Genomic DNA, 22,436 nt, shown 5'->3' with positions numbered 1-22,436 from the left:
TTGTCAGTTTTGTGAACTAGAGCAACTTCATCTTAAATAGGAGCTGGGTAAAATGAGGCTGAGACGTATTGGGCTGCATTCCCAGATGGTTAAGGCATTCGAAGTCACAGGATGAAATAGGAGGTCAGCACAAGATACAGGTCATAAAGACCTTGCTGATAAAATAGATTGCAATAAAGAAGCTGGCCAAAACCCACCAAAACCAAGATGGCCATGGGAGTGACCTCTGGTCATCCTCACTGCTACACTCCCACCAGGACCACAACAGTGTATAAATGCCATGGCAATGTCAGGAAGTTACTCCATATGGTCTAAAAAGGGGAGGTATGAATAATCCACCCCTTGTTTAGCATATCATCAAGAAATAACCATAAAAATGGGCAACCAGTAGCCCTTGGGGCTGCTCTGTCTATGGAGTAGCCATTCTTTTATTCCTTTCTTTTTTTTCCTTTACTTTGTTAATAAACTTGCTTTCACTTTACTCTGTGGACTCACCCTGAATTCTTTTTTGTGTGAGATCCAAGAACCCTCTCTTGGGGTCTGGATTGGGGCCTCTTTCCTGTAACACTTTTACACAGTTAACAATGAAGATTATACCTATGGTACTACTTTAAATATATGGGTTCAATCTGGAAACTCAACAAGTTGGACAGGTGGAAAACGTAAGAACAGAATATTCTCTGTGTTTATTTTATTACATCTTTTATTTTATCCATTACTACTCAAACATCAAAATAACTGCAGTTAACCCATGATGAATAGGAGTTTAGAAGAACCAACCACCAGCCTCCCAGACCACCAGCCTCACAATTGAAAATCCATGTAAAACGTTTTTATTTCCTTCCAACTATTATTTTAGATTCAGGGGGTACTTGTGCAGATTTCTTGCATGGGTAAATTGTGTGTCACTGGAGTATGGTGTACAAATTATTTCATCAACCAGGACGTGAGCATATTACCTAATCGGTATTTTTTTATCCTCACCCTTCTTCTACTCTCACACTCAAGAAGACCCAGTGTCTATTGTTTCTTTGTGTCCACATGTACTCAGTGTTTAGCTCCCACTGATTATAGAACATGGGGTATTTGGTTTTCTTTTCCTGCATTAATTTGTTGAGGAAGATGGCCTCCAGTGGCATTCATATTGCTTCAAAGAATACAATTTCTTTCTTATTTATCACTGCCTAGTATTCCATTATATATATATGAATAACTGTGAGATAGATATATATATATACATATCACATTTTCTTTACCCAGTCCACTATTGATGGGGATTTATGTTGATTTCATGTCTTTGTTATTGTGAATAATGCTGCAATGAACATGCAAATGCATGTGTCTTTATGGTTGAACAATTTGTATCCCTTTGGGTATACACTCAGTAATGGGATTGCTGTGTCAAATGGTAGTTCTGTTTTGAGTTCTTTGAGAAATCTCCAAACTGGTTTCTACAGTGGCTGAACTAATTTACATTCCCATCAGCAGTGTATAAGTGGTCCCTTTTCTCTGCAACCTTGCCAGCCTGTTATTTTTTTACTTTTTAATAATAGCCATTATAACTGATGTGAAATGGCATCTAATTATAGTTTTTATTTGCATTTTCTAATGATTAGGGATGTTGTGCATTTTTTCATATGCTTATTGGCTGCATGAATGTCTGTTCGTGTTCCTTGCTCATTTTTTAATAGGTTTGTGTTTTGCTTGTTGATTTAAGTTCCTTACAGATTCTGGATATTACACCTTTGTGGAATGCGTAGTTTGCAAATATTTTCTCCCATAATATAGGATTTCTATTTACTAGCCAATTGCTTCTTTCAGTGTTCAGAAGCTCTTTAGTTTAATTAGGTTTCACTTGTCAATTTTGTTTTTGTTGCAATTGCTTTTGGAGTCTTTGTCATGAAATCTTTGCCAGGGCCAATGTCAAGGATGGTATTTCCTAGTTTTTTTTGGGGATTTATAGTTTTAGTTTTACATTTAAATCTTTAATCTGTCTTGACTTTTTTAAACATGGTATAAGGAAGGACTCCAGTTTCAATCTTCTGCATATGTCTAGCCAGTTATCACAGCACCCTTTATTGAATACGGAGTCTTTTCTTCATTGTTTTTCATTGTTGAATTTGTCAAAGATCAGATGGCTGTAGGTGGGTGGCTTTATTTCCTCATTCTTAATTCTCTCTGTGCCTGTTTTTGTACCAGTACCATGTTGTTTTGGTTACTGTAGCATTCTAATATAGTTTGAAGTAGGGTAGTGTGATGCCTCTGTCTTTATTCTTTTTGCTTAGGATGCTTTGGCTATCTGGGCTCTTTCCTTGGTTCCGTATGAAATTTTAGAATAAATTTTTTTCTAATTCTATGAAAAATGTCATTGGCAGTTTGATAAGAATACCATTCAATCTGTAAATTGCCTTGATCAGTATGACATTTTAAGAATATTGATTCTTCCTATTCATGAGCATGGAATGTTTTTCTGTATGTGTCATCCCTGATTTCTTTGAGCAGTGTTATGAAATTCTCATTGTAGTGATCTTTTACCTCTCTGGTTACATGTATTCATAGGTATTTTATTCTTTTTGTAACTATCATAAATGGGATTGCATTCTTGATTTGGCTTGCAACTTGGACATTTTGGTATACAGAAGTGCTACCAACTTTTTGTACATTGACTTTGTATCCTGAAACTTTGCTGAAATTGTTTGTATCAGAGGTATGGGCCTTCGGGCAGAGACTGTGGGGTTATCTAGGTATAGAATTATATCCTCTGCAAACAAGGCTAGTTTGACTTTCTCTCTTTCTATTTGGATGCCTTTTATTTCTTTCTCTTCTTACCTGATTGCTCTGGCTAGGATTTCCAGTACTATATTGAATAGGAGTGGTGAGTGGGCATCCTCGTCTTGTTCTAGTTTTCAAGGGGATTGCTTCCAACTTTTGCCCATTCACTCTGATATTGGCTGTGGTTGTTTTGTTTTATTTTTTATTGATGGCTCCTATTATTTTGATGTTGCTTTAATGCCTAGTTTGTTGAGGGTTTTCAATATGAAGGGATGTTGAATTTTATCAAAAGCTTTATCTGGGTCTATTGAGATCATCATGTTGTCTTGATTTTAGTTTCATTTACGTGATGAATTACATTTATTGATTTGCATATGTTGAACCAATCTTGCATCCAAGGGACAAAGCTTCCTTGATCATGGTGAATTATTTGGATATGCTTCTGGTTTTGGTTTGCTAATATTTTGTTGAGGAATTTTGCATCTATGTTCATCAAGGATATTGGCCTGGATTTTTCTTTTTCCATTATTTCCTATTTCCAGGTTTTGGTATCAGAACAATGCAGGCCTCATAGAATGAGTTAGAGAATAGTTCCTTCTCCTCAATGTTTTAAAATAATTTTAGAGGATTGATAACCAGGTTTTCTTTTGTTTGTGGTAGAATTCAGCTATGAAGCTGTCTGGATAGGGCATTTTTTGTTTGGTGGGTTTTTTTTATTATGAATTCAATTTTGGATCTCATATTGTTCTGTTCAGAATTTCAGTTTCTTTCTGGTTCAATCTTGGAAGGTTGTATGCTTCCTGAAATTTATCCATTTCTTCCAGGTTTTCTAGTGTGTTTGCAAAGATGTGTTCATAATAGTCTCTGAGGGCTTTTTGTATTTCTGTGTGGTTGGTGGTAACACACCTTTGTCATTTCTGATTGTGTTTATTTGGATCTTCTATCTGTTTTTTTTGTTAGTCTAGCTAGTGATCTAGCAATCTTATTTATTCTTTCAAATAATTAGCTTTTGATTTCATTAATCATTTGTGTAATTTTTTGTGTCTGCATTTAGTTCAGTTTGACTGATTTGGGTGATTTATTTTCTTCTGCTAGCTTTGGTTTTGGTTTGCTCTTGTTTTTCTAGTTTCTGTAATTGTAATGTTAGTTTGTTAATTTGAGATCTTTCTAACTTTCTGATTTGGGCATGTAATATTATGAACTTTCCCCTTAAGACTGCCTGAGTTTTGTCCCAGAGATTCTGGTATACTGTATCTTCATTTTCATTAGTTTCAAAGATTTTGTTTTGATTTCTCCCTTCATTTTATTGCTTACCCAAAAGTCACTCAGGTTCCAGTTGTTTAATTTCCATGTAATTGTATGGTTTTGAGAAATCTTGGTATTGATTTCTATTTGTATTGCACTCTGGCCTGATAGTATGGTTGGTTAGATTTTGTTTTGTTTTGAATTTTTTGAAAAAATGCTTTATGGTACAGTGTGTTCTCAATTTTAGAGTATGTGCCATGTGCAGATGAGAAAATGTGTATTCTATTTTGTTGGGTGGAGTGTTCTATAGATGTCTGTTAGGTCCATTTGTTCCATTGTCAAGTTTAGGTCGTTAATATCTTTGTTAGTTTTCTTCCTCAATGATCTGTCTAATGCTGTCAGTGGGGTTTGAAGCCTCCCACTATTATTGTGTGGTTATCTAGGTCTCTTCCTAGGTCTCTAAGAACTTGTGTTATGAATGTGAGTGCTCCAGTATTGGGTGCATATATATTTAGGATAATTAAGTCTTCTTGTTGAATTGAACCCTTCATCATTATGTAATTTCTCTTTTTGTTATTTTTGGACATTGTTGGTTTACAAAGTCTATTTTGTCTGACATAAAAAATTTTAAAAGTCTAATTTGTCTGAAATAAAAGAACAGAGCAACTTTTGAATTTTTTTTTTTTTTTTTTTTTTTGCTTTCCATTTGATTGATAGATCTTTCTCTATCCCTTTACTTTGAACCTATGGATGTCATTGCATGTGAGATGGGTCTCTTGAAGACAGCAAATAGATGTGTCTTGCCTCTTTATCCAACTTTACACTCTTTGCCTTTTAAGTGGGTGTTTAGCCCATTAATGTTCAAGATTAATATAGATATGTGTGGACTTGGTCCTGTCATCACGTTAGCTGATTGTTACATATACTTGATTGTGTAGTTGCTTTATAGTATCAATGGTTTATGTACATAAGTGTGTTTTTGTAGTGACCAGTAATGGTCTTTAGTTTCCATGTTCAGCACTCCCATAAGGACTTCTTGTAAGGCAAGTCTGTTGATAACAGATTGCCTTAGCATTTGCTTGTCTGAAAAGGATTTTATTTTCCCTTTGGTTTTGAAGCTTCATTTGGCTGGATATGAAATTCTTGGTTGGAGATTCTTTAAAGATGCTGAACATAGGGCCCCAATCTCTTCTGGCATGTCAAGTTTCTGCTGAAAGATCTGCTGTTTATTTGACAGGTTTCCCTTGTAGGTGACCTACCCCTTCTCTCTAGTTGCCTTTAATTTTTTTTCTATTGCATTGACCTTGGAGAATATGATGACTGTGTATCTTGGAGATGGTCATCTTGTATAATATCTCATAACAGTTTTCTGAATTTCCTGAATTTTAATGTTGACCCATCTAGCAAAGTTGGGGACATTTTCGTAGACAAAAGCATATCTTGAAATATATTTTCCAAATTCCTTGCTCTTTCTCCTTCTATTTTAGGGATGCCAAGTAGTTGTATGTTTGGTCTCTTTACATAATCCCATATTTCTTGGAGATTTTGTTCATGTTTAAAATTTTTTTTTCTTTAGTTTTTGTCTGACTTAGTTGATGCAAAGAACCAATTTTTGGCTCTCAGATTCTTTCCTCAGCTTGGTATATTCTGCTCTTAATACTTTTGATTGTATTATGAACTTATTGTAGTGCATTTTTCAGCTTTATCCAATCCATTTGGTTCTATCTTAAAATGGCTATTTGTCTTTCAGCTTTTGAATTATTTTACTGGATTTCTTAGATTGAGTTTCAATTGTCTCCTGAATCTTGATGATCTTCCTTCTCATCTAGATTCTTAATTCTATGTCTGTCATTTCAGTCTGGTTAAGAACCATTGCTGGGGAGCTAGAGCTGTCATTTGGAGGTAAGAAGACATCCTAACTTTTAGAGTAGCCAAAATCCTTGCACTGTTTCTTTCTCATCTGTGTAGGCTAATGTTCCTGTAATCTTTGAAGTTGCTCTCCTTCTGATGGGGGTTTTGCTTTTATATTCTTTGATGTCCTTCAGGGTTTCACTGTAAGTTTGTTTTAGTTTACTGGCTTTGTTTCTGGATGATTTCAGGGGCCGAGGCTTAGCTCAGCACTCCTGGCATGTGTTCTCTAACACTGGGGGGCTGGGACGAGGCCCATGGCTTTGTTCTCTGGCCCCTCAAGGTTAAACACCTGCTGCCCTGGAGGGACCATGCTGTTCCAAGTCTGTTGGCAACAATACTTCAGTGAGGAATGCTAGCAAAAGTGCTTCATCGGGGCTATAGTGGCAGGGTCCACATGTGTGCTTGCAAAGGAGGTTGTGGGAGAGTGTGAATTGGCAAAGCAGTGTGGGGAGGCAAGTGTGTGCACACTGTTGGGGGCCTGTATGCAGAAGTTCTCTGATGGTTAGGCAGGATCTGCCCATAAAAGAGCTGTGCCCATGGCCTCTGGGAAGTGCCCTGGTTGGGCATCTGAGGCTATGCTGTAAGAGAGTTCAGCTAAGCAGGGACCTTGGATGAGGCACTCAGATCAGACTGGTCAAGTCCCATGGGCAAGATAGCCCTTATTCTAGGGTGGAGCACAGTAGCATAACCTTGGTTTACTATTGTTTCCATTTCCTGGGCTCCAGCAATCCTCCTGACTCTCAGCCTTTTATTCCTCCCTGTAAGTGAGACAGAAAGGCTATAGGGAGCTGGAGGTGGGTAATTTACCTTACCCCCAAGTCCAATAAGGCTCTAGTGAAGATTTTTTCCTTTGCTGGAAAGTTTTTTTTTTTTTTCCCTTTCCTTTCCTTTTTTTCCCTTTGCTGGTTTATTCCTTTGGTAGGCCTTTCTTGTGAACTCTCCCTCCTTCTTTCAAAATTCTTCTTTCCCCTTCCTGGCCAAACACAAGGTTTCTTATTCTTCTCACCTCTGATCTTTACCATAGAAACTCAATGCAGTTCCTGAAGGGAAAATCCACAAAGGTGTGAGATTCCATCTTAAAGTGGGGCATCAGGAGTTTTTCACTATTAAGCTAGTCCACACCATTAACCCCCAGCTTTAAACTGAAGTTACCGTTTAAGTGTTTCTACCAGTTACTGGCCCCCACAGCTTCTGCCACAAGTGAGCTGATCAGTATTGTCTGTATTTGCCTGTCTCTAGTATTCCAGGTGGTGGAAGGGTCATTAAGGAAATGAAGGGCCATTTCCTTAAACATGTCTTATGATCTCAATTCTCTGAGATCTAAGAAAAGTTAATTTTCAGTTTGTTCAGCTTTTTCTTGTTTTGAGGAAGATATTAATAACTTTCAAGCATTTTACATGTCAATGGGAAAACCAGTAGTTCCTTTGACTAATATCATTTTTTGATACAGTTTAGTATAAAATGTTTGCAATTCATTTATTACAACTTAATAGATTTTTCTCCAAAATTATACTTGTGTTATTGATGTAACTACAATTTATCTATCTCATATTTCTTAACAAGAAAACTGTCTTTTTGTATATAATCTGTCATTAGTAGCTCTTATAAATGCAAAAACGTATTATTTTACATACATGATAAATATTTATTATTTTACATACATAATATTTATTTTACATACATAATAAATATTTATTATTTTACAAACATAATATTTATTATTTTGCGTACACAATAATTATTTTTATATACATAATAAATATTTATTTTTACATACATAATATTTTTATACACATAATAAATATTTATTATAATTATTTTATGTTAATATAAACAGACACAATTTCTGAAAACTGCTTTTATTCCTATTTCTATTTCTTTCTTTCTTTCTTTTTTTTTTTTTTTTGAGGCAGAGTCTTGCTGTGTCTCCCAGGCTGAAGTGTGGTGGCATGATCTCAGCTCACTGCAACCTCCACCTCCCAGGTTCAAGTGGTTCTCCTGCCTCAGCCTCCAGAGTAGCTGGGATTACAGGTGCCTGCCACCACGCCTGGCTAAATTTTGTATTTTTAGTAGAGACAGGATTTCACTATGTTGGCAAGGCTGGTCTTGAACTCCTGACCTCAGGTAATCCACTCGCCTCAGCCTCCCAAAGTGTTGGGATTACAGACATGAGCTACCGCGCCTGGCCAAAAACTGTTTCTATTTACGCTATTATTTGCTAGAGAAAACTACCCTGAGGAATTATGCCTTTTTATATGCAATTCTGACTAAGACCTATAGTTCAATGTCCCAAGTTTTTCAGAGGAGGATAACTTAAGTAGCATTTATTAAATTGGTAGAAATAAAAGTAATGCTTAGGAGCTGAAGTCCTGAGCTGAATTACCAAAGGAGGCCTCCTATCGTCCCAGAGATAATGTCTCTTTACCAGAAAATTATTGAAGGAATTGCTGACAATGTATGGGTGCTCAGAAGCCACCCTATGTACCTGAAAGAGTCCTTTTATAATAGAGAGCAAGAGTCTTTATTTGACAGAGGTAAATAAAGTAAATGTAAAATAAGCTTCTGTAGTATCCTTTTTTCTCTCTCTTTTTTTTAGACGGAGTCTCACTCTGTCATCTAGGCTTGAGTGCAATGGCGTAATCTCGGCTCACTGCAACCCCCGCCTCCTAGGTTCAAGCCATTCTCCTGCCTCAGCCTCCCCAGTAGCTGGGATTACAGGCATGCACCACCACGCCCAGCTAATTTTTGTATTTTTAGTAGAGACGGGGTTTCACCATGTTGGCCAGGCTGGTCTCAAACTCCTGACCTCATGATCTGCCCGCACGGCCTCCCAAAGTGCTGGGATTACAGGTGTGAGCCACAGTGCCCGGCCTCTGCTGTAGTATTCTAAGGGGACAAATGACCACAACACACAAGCCCTGGAAGGTTCCAGACTCTCCTGTGTCACTGTGTCTGTTTTCCTCTGTATCACTTTAGGGTATTTTGGAAAATGAGTAAACACCTTGGTACTATGCAGGAGGCATAATTTCATAAAATGAGTGATGAATTTACAAATCATTTTTAAAGACTGTTACAAAATTTTTATGTTACCATTAAGTACCAAAAATGACTTTTGCATTAAGAAAGGAGGCACAAATGATTGATAATATTTCAAAAATTTGAAGTGTGAGCTGTGATATTTGTCTTCAAATAATGAGCAAAGAAGAATGTATCTATATATGAAATAGCCAAGCTCAACTGTCAGATTGCGAAAAGCATGAGCAATAGAAAGGAAAAAATATATAGCCAACATTGCTCTTACACAAATGAGTTAAAAATGTGCACAGGACAAACTTAATCAAGAATATGTCACATATTACTCTATACTTGCTGCCCCCATGGTTTCTGATGTGTGTGAAAAATGACTTGTCTGTCACAGTAAAATATAACTTGTTAAAAGACCCTCTGAGTGTGTCAGGACCGTGTTTCAGCAATTTGAATCTATTCATCTGGCTCATCTTCTGCACAGCTTTCACTTCATATGAGGGAATTCTGCACCAAATCTAAAGATTTCTTTAAAAGTACATTCAATTTTTGTTATGAATTATTGCTGCTTGAATCATGAATTTACAGAGTATTCTGATACATTTAATTGATGTTGATTCTTTTAAGTCTGATGCAAGGTTTCCTTAGATGTCTTGTATTTTAAGTTATCTTCTTAGAGTTGCTTACTGTTAATTATTTTAACTAAAATTTATTATTAAATGAACTTTAATGTGGTACAAATATCTTTACGTTATATATTTAAACAAACAATGGCTGAGTTGACCAAGTGACATAAATGTGAGATTAAAAAAATGATATTTATTGATTGCAAGCTGTCTGTTCTGAGCTAAATGCTTATTATTGAATTTAGCTCATTTAATTAAGGGTCATTTCCTTAAAAATGCAAAGGCAGTAGCAATGCAGGGCACGTAAAAATATCCTGCAGGCTTCATCCCATGTCCTGTTTTCTCTCATATAGCCAAGACAGTGAAGTATTTCTTCATATATTTGAGGATATATATTTCTCACAATCATTATTATTAGATATTTCTAAGCTTAGCCTCATAATTCTTTGTTCTCCTACTGGTTTAGGGTAATCCTAAGAATAATTTAAATGGAATCAAAAGGAGGTTATTGGCATCTAACCATACATTCTTCAGACACCCACAATAGATAACATTCATAACTTCACCTAAGTAAATGGCAAGATTTGTAAAATGGTGGCTATTACCACAGCATAAATTCTACACTTCTCTAAATCTGTACTTTCTAGCCATTGCTTTTTAAAAAACCACATTCTAGGATGGTTTCATTTTTAAAGTCATTTTTTCAAGCTCAAACTTTAAAAGAAAAAAAGGACTCATTTCAATATATTTTCCTTGGCAGAGATGAAAAGGGCATTGCCCCCAACAATAAATTCCAGCCAAGAAAACAATTTGCAGTTTGACAGATATCCCATTATTTTTAAGGAACTATGTGCGTCATGTTAGAAGAAACTTTTTTCCCTTAAAATTATTTGAGAACACAGAAGCCATTTTTAAAGCTATAGTTTTCATATTTGTACAATTTACTTAATCCTCTCCTTGCCCTAATTACAAAATTTAAATGAAATTATCCAAATAAAAAATTTGCTTCATTCAATAAAAGCAATTAATGAATCAGGGTTAGGTCTAGCTGGACATATTTGCACAGTATGTACATCCTGACTTGGAAGTTTTGCATATTCTTCCAGTGTAGCTCTGACTTCTCCTCCGGAACCAGGACCCACTGAAGACATTGGCTTCCAGGCCATTGAGCAGAAAAGGATCATTTAATGTCTTACTTCAGTGTGCTTATTATAAGGTGGTAGAGGAGGTACTTTCAGCCTTATTTGCCTCTTAATATATTCAATTCTATCAGTAAAAGACCTAACCTTTGGTAGAGAAAAATACTACTATGGAAACTTCATTAACAAGAGGGCCTATAGGCTCTGCAATAGAAACTTTAGACATTTTTAGCTATTATCTCCAGACTCAAAGTTTATAAATGATATCTTATCCCAGAAGGCTTTGGAGTCTTCCTTATCCTTATATAATTATACACAAATATTACATGCTTACATAATATTGGAGCCTTTCAAGTTACACAGATACTGAGGCCACCATTCTTCAATACACATTACGGACTGACTGTTTGTGTCCTGTCACCCCCAAATTTGTATGTTAAAACCCTAACTGCCAATGTGATTAATTTAAAGATGGGACCATTGTGAAGTAATTATGTTTAAATGTCATGAGGATAGGACCCTTGTAATAGAATTTATTAAAAAGATGAATTGGGAGGCTATTAGGCTGAGAAACCTGTAGCACCTTGGTTTCTTGTGCAAGCAAACTGAAGCCCAACTCAATGTAAACAGTAAAATAAAACTTAACCTTAATGAATCAGAAAGCACCAAACTAACCTCTAACTAGGAACTTTCTGCTTTAGCCAATCAAATAGACTTTCTTTGTCTTGCCTCCATGAACGTCTTAGAAAAGTTTTCTCCTTGCTCCCCTCAGTGGAGCACTGAAACATCTGCTGACTGGTTATTCCTGATTTGTGAATTGTTGAATGCTCAAATAAATGCATTAACAATTTAATGTGCCTACGTTTATCTTTTAACAGAGTAGTATCCTGAGAAGAGGAAGCAACCAGAGCTCTCCCTCTGCCATGTGAGAAGACAGTAGAATGTGGCTGTCTGTAGCCAGAAAGAGAGCCTTACCAAGAACTAAATTGGCTGGCACCTTATTCTTGGACTTCCCAGCCTTCAGATCTGTGAGAAATAAATGGCTGTTGTTGAAGTCACCCAGTCTATGGTGTTTTGTTATAGCAACTGGAGAAGTCTAAGAGAATACAGCAAAATGGTTTGAATACATTTTAATTCTATAATTAAAATGGAAGAAAAGAAGTGTGGTATAATTCACATTTTAAAAATTACATTCAATTTATTTTTTGGAAAGTACATTTATGTTCATCTTTCAGACTCTGGTAATGACTGCCAGGTCTCAGTCTTCAGTTTGAAGTTCTCACTGAGCTTCACACCTTTGTCCCTGTCTGTTGTATTTTCTCCATTGGATAAAACGTCCCCATATGTATGGTAGGTTAAGAAAAAAAAAATCCCTTCTTCATTTCTTTTCACAGGCATTACTGTCCACCAGCCATCTAGGCTTGAGAACTTGGAGACCTCCATGGAAAAATCTCGCTCCCTAAACTTCTTCACTAAACATCCAAGATCTCCTCTTTTCTACATGCCTAAATTATAAAATTGCTAGCACAGAACTTTTTATTTATAAACAATTCTACAATTTAAGCATTTATTCATATGTGTCTTGTTTCTTTAATTTATTATAAATTTGATGGCATGGAACCCAAATTTGTCTTCTATATCTCCCCTAACTTTTAACATAGAGCTAGGTGACTAATGATGCTCAGCTAATTCTTTTCTATGATTATGACTGTCAGCTTCAAATGTATCTTTTTCAGATGTGGGTTTCTAGTCAGACCAGCAAGTTAAAAACAATGTTTAAGGGGACTTTAATATATTATTAAACAACTATTTAAAATCATTTAACAGTTTTAATGACATTAGTATATTTCTCCTAAACTCTTAGCAAAGGAACTCTCATTTTGTGGAATAGAAATGTTCATATTAAATTGATAGAAGGCAATGATTCTTTGTCTTTATGCTCCTGTCAAATATCTATGATTGTCCTCACCATATTTAGTCTTTAAATATTTTCTATTTTTGGATTTAAGATATTGCTTAGAGATTGAAAAGAGTGGAAGCAGGAATTAAATTATGATAGCAGTAATAAAAACCTGAACTTGGAAATTAAACAAGTACAGATTGTACTGGTAAAGATGCATAAAACTATGTTCAAATATATGTGTACCCTTCCAGCTATTTTAGGCAGGTAGATGAGGTGCTTACAGAATTACAGAGAAGACAACTCTTCTCAATCATGAATTAGTTTGTCATATTTTAGTCTAGAAAAAAATTTAAAAGATAGCGCTTATGTAATTTAAATTCCTAGAATCAGTAACCTAGAAATTATACAAAAATGAAACATATCAGACTCAGAAGAGAATTTTGTTAATAAAATTCCTATAATTTAAAAAAATTAACAAAATTCTGGGTATTTTACAGACACTTTTCTTGCTTAACACAATCAATTTAGACACTTAAATATTTCCTTTTATTTAAAAGAAAACTGCATACTGAGAGTGATTGTTTTGCCCAAGAACACACAGAATTACTAAGGAGCCAAACAAGAATTTAAATAGTTGTTTTGAGTCCATATACTTTCCTTTATCCAAAGCATCTCACCATCCAAATTAAATTTCGTAGTAAAAAATAGTTGAATTTTATTCAAATACATCATTTTATTCAACACGTCCTGAGTGCTTACTAAGCGTTAGAAACTTTTTCTACTAGGAAAAAAACACCAAATCTCTATCCACTACAGATTCAAATAAATCTCTTAAAATATTCAAACATTGTATGCATTTCTTAGATATTTTGCCACCGCTTTACAGACTTGTCAAAATTTGTCTAGGATTTCTTCCCCAGCTAAATGGATGAAAAAATCATGATTAGAAATATAAGCAATTCCCTAGGAAAAATCACAATAAGAACTAATCCCTCTGAATCTCCACCTCATCTGCCACATTGAAAGTTCAGATTTAAGTGACCCCAACTGAATGCTTTTAGAATTCAACTAAATATCAGTTGTCTAAGTGCATGCCAGAAAGAGTACATAGATCAACCAATGCTTTGAAGAAAGCCTGACTCTCAGTGAATAGAGTACCTGGGACTGCGAAAAGACCTTACAACTTTTATTTATTTATTTAATTGATTGATTAATTAATTATTTATTTTGAGAGGGAGTCTTGCCCTGTCATCTAGGCTGGAGTGCAATGGCGTGATCTCAGCTCACTGCAACCTCTGCCTCCCGGGTTCAAGTGATTCTCCTGCCTCAGCCTCCTGAGTAGCTGGGATTACAGGCACATGCCACCACGCCCGGCTGATTTTTGGTATTTTTAGCAGAGACGGAGTTTCACCATGTTGGCCAGACTGGTCTCAAACTCCTGACCTCGTGATCCACCCACCGCGGGCTCCCAAAGTGCTGGGATTACAGGCATGAGCCACCGTGTCCAGCCCAAGACCTTACAACTTTTAAGTAGCTCAAGCAGAAGCGAAAAAAAAAAAAAAAAAAAAAAAAAATACTGTACATTTGTTGGCTTTCCATTACAACTAGTATTTTCAAAATCAAAATATCCAAGGAACCATAGTCATAGGTAGATTTGCTTTTATTTGCAGCAACTTTAATTATGTATTAGGAAATGATTATTTATTCTACAATTAGATGGTTTTTAAGGGAAGTCCTGTTGCACTTAGTGAATTGACTTATAAAATTGACTGATATATAATCAGGTTTAGCTACCTGATTTGAGGAACCATGGAAAAAGGTTGAACTGGGTAAAGACCTCTTTAAACTGCTTGATTCTGGCACTGCAACCCTCTAGTTTGGTTGTTTCATAGCCTCAGTCTCCTCATTTCAAATAGTAAGTCATTACCAATTTGAAAATGATAGAGATCTATGTATCTACTGTTAAAGAAAAAATTATTCATGACACTCATTAAAGATGGTAAGGCAAGCTTTATTCAAGGGTGATCATGGCAATGTCTACAGAGACTGCTGAAATGGAGTCTTGCAATGGGAGATAGATTGGACTTAATTCCAACTCCAACAAGGACAGTGGGGATTTAAAAGCAAGGTGCAGGGTGAGGGTCAGTGGATGGAAAATCACCAAGAGGAAACATCGGGCATAAGGGGTTGATAAGAATTTTTGCTGAAGGCAGGCCAGGACAATAAGATATCAACAGGGGTGGATTTCACCTACACTGACTTTGCAGGATTCTACAAGGAGAGAGAGAAGCCCAAGGTTTGGTCTAGTCAAGCTTACTCAAAGGAGCCCAACTGAAGTTTTGGTCAAAGGAAACAGTCATTGGTACCACTAAAGAAAACAATGTTCATAGGTATGAAAGCCAGGATTTATATTCTTTTAATAATCTGCGTGTGTGTGTGTGTGTGTGTGTGTGTGTTTTATCAAATATCTTAGTAGGTGTGGAATAAGAATTTTTATGTTAAAATCATAAAAATTAGATTCAAAAGATTTTGAATCTAATCTTATTTCCTGGAGACACCCTGAGAACCAGCTCAGGTTTTATACCTTGTCAAGGTTTTTACTCTTCTAGAATTAGTTGAAAACAATATCTTTACAAACTTCTAATATACAAGCAAGTAGTCTTAAAAAAGATTTATATCCTGTGTTCTTGGGTACCACAAAGGTAATCCTTGAGCAATAATATAGCATTGTGAACATCCCCAGAGCTACATGAAAGCTGCAGTGTGCTAAGTCCTTTCAAAAACATTCCTAAAAAGAACAGTGTAAATTGTATGCAGCTCAGATCACATAATAATTATGAAAATCATTGTAAATACATTTAGGATGCCTTCTGTTACACATTACAGTAGTTTTATTTTCCCAAATAACTGAAAAATCTATGGAACCAACTTCATGCTTGTGATTTTATCTAATGAACTCAATTTGGTTCTGCAAAACACTAAACACTTAAGTTTCCTTTATAGGCATAAGTATTGCTTGTACAAACACTATTCAGAAAGGAAGAAAACAAAGGAAATGGCAATAAAGCCAAGAAAAGCAGCAATGCGCAATTGGGAATGAGCCAGAGGAGATAAGCAAAGATAGTAGAAAATAGCTCAAAAGAAAAAAAAAATACCATGACCCCCAAAATGTTAAATAGCTAAGAAGTGAATAGAATAGTCACAGAATATTTTCCCCTAAGAGCAGAGACATCTAAATGTCACCTTATCTTAGAGTTTGATAATAAGATGGAGGAAAGGGAAATAAAGCCTCTGACTTGTTCTTGATGTGGTATTTGAAAAGTAAAATGCAAAAGCCTGATTTTACTTTTTGCACAGCAGTGTGTGGTAGGTAGAATTCTAAGATGTCCTTCAATATTCCTACTTACTGATATACATACCCAATATATGTACCAGCATATATGTGGGAGCTGAAATATGATGAAATATCACTCCTGTGATTAGATTAAATTAATAATAGGTGGATTGGCCAAGCATGTTGGCTTATGCCTGTAATCCCAGCACTTTGGGAGGTCAAGGTGGGCAGATCATGAGGACAGGAGTTTGAGACCAGCCTGGCCAACATGGTAAAACTCCGTCTGTATTAAAGATACAAAAAATCAGCTGGGCATGATGGTGTGTGCCTGTAATCCCAGCTCCTCGAAAGGCTGAGGCAGGAGAATTGCTTGAACCCAGGATGCAGAGGTTACAGTGAACTGAGATCACGCCATTGCACTCCAGCCTGGGCGACAGGGTGAGACTCCGTCTCTAAATAAATAAATAAATAAATAAATAAATAAATAAAAAAAATAGCTCGATTTTGGAGATGAGTCAAGGTTTGCAAAAAGAAAATAGTGTGGACGAAGTAATCATTCTTTATAGATTTTAGCTAAAGTTAGACAGAAGGCAGCAGTAGTGAGTGGGTTCTTTAAAACTTTTATACAGAGTCCCCAGTCTGTATGGTGAAAAACAGGACAGTGTTCAGAGTCGTCTAAGTGTTAAAAATTGGGATAGAAATCTTAGAAAGGGAAGAGTTGGAGAATGGGAGCCCCAAACTCTGTTTACAAATGATGTACAATCTTCTGGCTGACCCCAGAAACATGCATGGATGAGAACGACCCCAATTATACATAACAGAATTAAATTAGATGAGTGCTATTGCTCAAGATATAGTTTGTAGTGAGAATACAACCATAAGTATGTATGCACCTAATAACAGAGCTTTATGTTAGCAAGGGTGTCCAATCTTTTGGCTTCCCTTGGCCACACTGGAAGAAAAAGAATTGTCTTGGGCCACAGATGAAATACACTAACACTAATGATAGCCAATGAGCAAAAAAAAAATTGCAAAAAAAAAAAAAATCTCATAATATTTTAAGAGTTTAGGAACCTGTGTTGGGCTGTATTCAAAACCATCCTGGGCTGCATGTGGTCCATGGGCCATGGGTTGGACAAGCTTGATTTATATCAAGCAAAATTGTCAGAATTAAATGAACAAAAAGACAATTTCATAAGCATAGTTAGATTTTAACATTCCTTTCTGAGCAATTGAAAGAATGACTAGACAAAAATACAGTAAAACATAGATTATCTGAACAACACTATCAATCACCTTTACCTATATATAGGTCTATAACCAATGTATATCTGTAACCAATTACTACAACTTTAATGGCTTAAAACAACACTTAAAAAAAATTTACAGTTCTGAAGGTCAGAAGTCCGAAATGAATTTTGCTAGGTCAAAAATTAAGGAGTTAGCAAAGCTCTGCTTCCTCTGGAGGCTCTGGGGAAAAATACATTTACTTGTCTTTTCCAAGTTCTAGGTATCCCTTGAATTCCTTAGCTAATGGCCCTTCCATACATCTTCAAAGCCAGCAGTTCAGTGTACTCCAACCTTCCTCTGTTTTCATCATCAGATTGCCTTTTGCTCTTCCCTGATTCTACTCCCTCCCTCTTATAGGCATTCTCATAATTCCATTGGGCCCAACAAAATAATTCAGGATACTCAAAAATAGTAGATACCCTATCTCAAAATCTTTCACTTAATCATAACAGCAATTCTCCCATGCCACATGAGGTAACATATTCACAGATTCTGGGTATAAGTATGTTTACATTTTGGGGGTCCATGATTCTCTGTACCATAAGCTAATTGATGATTATAGAAAACTATACCCAACAACTACACAATACATGTTTTTTTTAATGTGCATGGTTATTTCACCAAGATGGTCCATGTGATGAGTTATAAAAAAGACTCAATAAGAAACAGTGTGGAGATTCCTTAAAGAACTAAAAGTAGAACTACCATTTGATCCAGCAGTCCCACTACTGGGTATCTACCCAGAAGAAAAGAGGTTATTACGCAAAAAAATTATTATACGAATGACTTCCACACACGTTTATATTATAGCAGCACAATTTGCAATTACAAAAATATGGAACCAGCACAAATGCCCATCAATCAACAAATGGATAAATAAATTGTGGTCTATATATACCATAAAATACTACTCAGCCATAAAAAGGAATGAAATTATGGCATTTGCGGCAACCTAGGTGGAATTGGAGAGCATTATTCTAAGTGAATTATCTTAGGAATGGAAAACCAAACATCATTATGTTCTCACTCACAAGCGGGAGCTAAGCTATGAAGATGCAAAGGCGTAAGAATGATACAATGGACTTTGGAGACTCGGAGTAAAGGGTGAGAGGGGGGTGAGGGATAAAAGACTACACATTAGGTACAGTGTACACTGCTCAGGTGTTGGGTGCACCAAAGTCTCAGAAATCCCCATTAAAGAACTTATCCATGTAACCAAACACCACCTGTTCCCCTAAAGCCTATTGAAATAAAAAAATAAAAAAGAAAATAAAAAACACAGTGAGTTGAAAAGAACTGAAACCATACAGAATCTGTTCTGACCTCAATGGCGTTAAATTAGAGAATGATAGCAGGTATCTAGAAAATCTGCAAATATTTGGAAATTATGTTACATGCTTCCAAGTAATCCATGAGGCAAAAAGAAATCACAACAAAAATCAGGAAATATTACAAACTAAATGATAATGATATTACAACATACTGAAATTTCTCAAATATACCTGAAGCAGTTCTTATAGAAAATGCAAGAATTGAAATGCTTGTATTTTCCAAAAGTCTAAAATCAGTGACTTAAGATTCTACCTTAAAAAGCTAGACAAAGAAGTAAAATATAAGTCCAAAATAAGTAGTAGAAAAGAAATAGTAATTTTTTTTTTACTGCAAAATAAGAGATCAAAGCACAGAAAAAGGAATCTAGGAAAAACATATTTCGGTAACAGAAGATGAAACATACGCTGTAGATGTTTAGGAAAGAAATGGAAGGAAAATATAATAAAATTACATAAATGAAGGCACATTTTGCAGAACAGTTTTCTGGGTGGCCCTGGAATGAATGATTTCTCTCTTTCTTGCTTGTAGTTCTCAGGAATGAAGAATGTGGCATTAATTGCAAGATGGCCAACTAGATGCAGCCAGGAAGAACATCTGCCACCAAAAGACTGGGATATTGGGAAGACTGGAGCACTCTGAACAGATCTTCAGAGGGAAGGCATTGAGAATGGGTGGAGGGAGGACACAGATACCAGGCTGAAGGGAGAGAAAGCTGGGAACCCTGCACAGGGCTACCACTCATGGGGAATGTTCCTGGCCCCCAGTGACTACCGAGGAGGGGGTGAACTGAGCAGACAGTGTTACCCACACTTGCCACACACCTCTGAAATCCTGGCAGCAGGAGATCCCAAGACACCAGTGGAAACTTGAGCTGGCAAGGAGAGTTGCTTAGGGAGGTGGGAGGAGCAGGACTCTAGCCTGTTCAGAGCCTAGAGGGTTTCATATAGGAATGTCTGCAGTGGAGCATGGCCAGGTACACCCATCCCCCAAAGCTTGCCAGGCTCCCATAGAAGACTTTAGCCTTAGAGAAACTGTCAGACCAGAACAGAGCAGGGCAATGTTGCTAGGAAGACAAAGACAGTCTGACCTGAGTGCCCTCCATCTGCTGGCCTCTCCTACAGCCCCAGCCAGCTTGCAGTCCAGCCTCAGATGCCCAACAGGAGTGCCTCCCAGGCGCCTATGCTGGCAGACAACAAATGACTGTCAGAGAGCTCCAGTAGAGTGCCCCCCATGATGCACACCAACCTACCCATACCCTCCCCCCACCACAACCTTCCTCACTCTGCTTTGCCAGTATGCACTCACCCATTGCTACCCCCATTCGTGTTCCAATGGTACATGTGCACATGGATGGACTTTGCATCCTCTCCCCTTCCAGTGAGCATGTGTGCATGAAACCCATCGTGCCACTGCTGCCAGGGTAAGCACACCCCATTCCACCTCCCCACTGTGCCACCATTGCTGTGGTGAACATGCACACAGAGGCAGTAGCCCCACCCTCCACTCTGCCCCACCATTGTCACCAGTGTGAATGTGTGCATGGAAGATGCCAGCACCACACCTGTCAGTACCCTGCCCCTGTGCCGACACTACCACCATGCAAATGCACACACAGATGCCCATAGCCCAGCCCCTACCCTTGTGCCACCATTGCCACCATTGTGAATGCTCACACAGAAGCCATCAGCCCTGCACCCACCAGCATCCCACCACAGCCAACAAGCATGCATCCCGTAATGCTGCTACTTCTACTGCTGTTGGCACATGCAAATGGGCATAGATCCCACTGTCACTGCCTGATGGAAACACTTCAGCTGGCACCACTCATTGGAGTTTTGTGGATAGTGGTATGGGAAGTCTCAGGCAACTCCAGTGCAGCAGGCTGCTAACCTCTAGGGACCAGATAACAAAGCCAGGGGGCTCATACCAGCCTTCCAGTGTTAGAGCATGCAGCTCAGTACTGCTGAACTGAGTCTTGGCCACCTGAATTCTTCCAGAAATGAAGCCAGTAAACAGAACCCATCTTACACCAAAATCAAACTCCTAAGAGCATCAAATGAGATAAAAGAAAAAAAAGCATATAAAGGACAGCAACTTCAATGACTGAAGGAACATCAGCCCACACAGGTGAGAAAATCAGTGTAAAAACCCTTGAAACTCAAAAAGTCAGAATGTCTTCTTACCTACAAGAAGAACCAGCAATGGTTCTTAACCAGGATGATATGGCTGAAATTACAGAAATAGAATTCAGAATATGAATACAAACAAAGATCATCAAGAGTCAGGAGAAAGTCAAAACCCAATCCAAGGATTATAAAGATTATAAGAAGATGACACAGGAGATGAAAAACAAAGTGGTCATTTTAGGAAAGAACCAAACTGAACTGATAGAGCTGAAAAGAATTCTCACTTTAAGAATTTCAGAATACAATTGCAAGTATTAACAGTAGAACTGACCAAGATGAGGTAAGAATCTTAAAGCTTAGAAACTAGTTGATCTATATTCAGCATTCTTAAAGAAAAGAATTTCCAATCAAAAATTTCCTATCTAGCCAAACTAAGCTTCATAAGTGAAGAAGATGCTTTTCAGACAAGAAAATGTTAAGGAAGTTTATTACCATTAGATCTGCCTTATAAGGGGTCGCAGGCCAGTTGCAGTGGCTCACACCTATAATCCCAGCACTTTGGGAGGCCAAAGTGGGAGGATCATCTGAGGTCAGGAGTTTGAGACCAACCTTGACAATGTGGTGAAACCCTGTCTCTACTAAAAATACAAAAATTAGCTGGGCATGGTGGTGGCCACCTGTAATCCCAGCTACTTGGGAGGCTGAGGAAGGAGAATCACTTGAACCCAGGAAGTGGAGCTTGTAGTGAGCTGAGACCCTGGGCAACAAGAGTGAAACTACATCTCAAAAAAGAAAAAAATAGAGGTCCTGAGCAAAGTGCTAAATATGGAAAGGACAGATTGCTACTGGCCACCACAAAAATACACTTAAGTACATAGACCAATAACACTCTAAAGCAACTACACAATCAAGTCTGCATAATAACCAGCTAAAAACATGATAGAATCAAATCAATACATATCTATACATATCAGCATATCATTGCATCGTGATTCTTTACCCAGCTTGCCACTCTGTGCCTTTTAATGTGGGCATTTAGCCTGTTTACAATCAAGGTTAGTATTGATATGTAAAGATTTCATCTATACATATCAAGCTGAGAAAAGAATTTCAGAACTTGAAGACCAGTTCTCCAAAATTAACTCAGTCAGACCAAAATAAAGAAAAAACAATGAAAAAGAATAAAAACTCCAAGAAATATGAGATTATGTAATGAGACCAAATTTGCAACTCATGACATCCCTGAAAGAGAAGGAGAAAAAGCAGACAACTTAGAAAACATATTTCAGGATGTCATCAATGAAAATTTCCTCACCCTCACTAGAGAAGCTAACAGTAAAATACAGGAAATGCAGATTGCAGATAATCCCTTTGAATTACTACACAAAAAGACCATCTTCAAGACATAGTCATCAGATTCTTCAAGGTCAAAATGGAAGAAAAAACGTTAAACGCAAGTGGAGAGAAGGAAAAAATTTGATCTCTATATATCAATACTAATCTTAATTGTAAACATGTTAAATGCCCTAATTACAAGGAACAGAGTGGCAAATTGGGTAAAGAAGCAAGACCCAATGGTATGCTGTCTTTAAGAGACCCATCCCACATACAATGATACCCACAGGCTCAAAGTAAATGGATGGATAAAAAATCTACCAAGTAAATAGAAAACAGAAAAAGGAGTGGTTACTATACCAATTTAAAACAAAACAGACTTTAACTCAACAAAGATTA

At 37.0% G+C, this 22,436-nt stretch overlaps 1 long non-coding RNA gene across 3 annotated transcripts in view; it reads left to right on the top strand.

Annotated features, from left to right (window-relative positions):
* Positions 1 to 11,822, top strand: part of LOC112133161 (uncharacterized) — a 44,600-nt gene extending 32,778 nt beyond the window's left edge. For 2 of the 3 annotated variants that reach the window (XR_010139769.1, XR_008524693.1), the window contains one exon: positions 11,596 to 11,822. This is a non-coding gene — a long non-coding RNA (uncharacterized LOC112133161). The remainder of the gene's footprint in view (positions 1 to 11,595) is intronic. The other variant, XR_008524692.2, reaches the window with a different exon arrangement.
* Positions 11,823 to 22,436: the final 10,614 nt, after the last annotated feature.

Source organism: Pongo abelii, chromosome 3 (assembly GCF_028885655.2).
Source record: "Pongo abelii isolate AG06213 chromosome 3, NHGRI_mPonAbe1-v2.0_pri, whole genome shotgun sequence".
Taxonomy (NCBI): Eukaryota; Metazoa; Chordata; class Mammalia; order Primates; family Hominidae; genus Pongo; species Pongo abelii.
The sequence above is the reverse complement of the archived record's forward strand: the minus strand, read 5'-3'. Positions and strand labels throughout refer to the sequence as shown.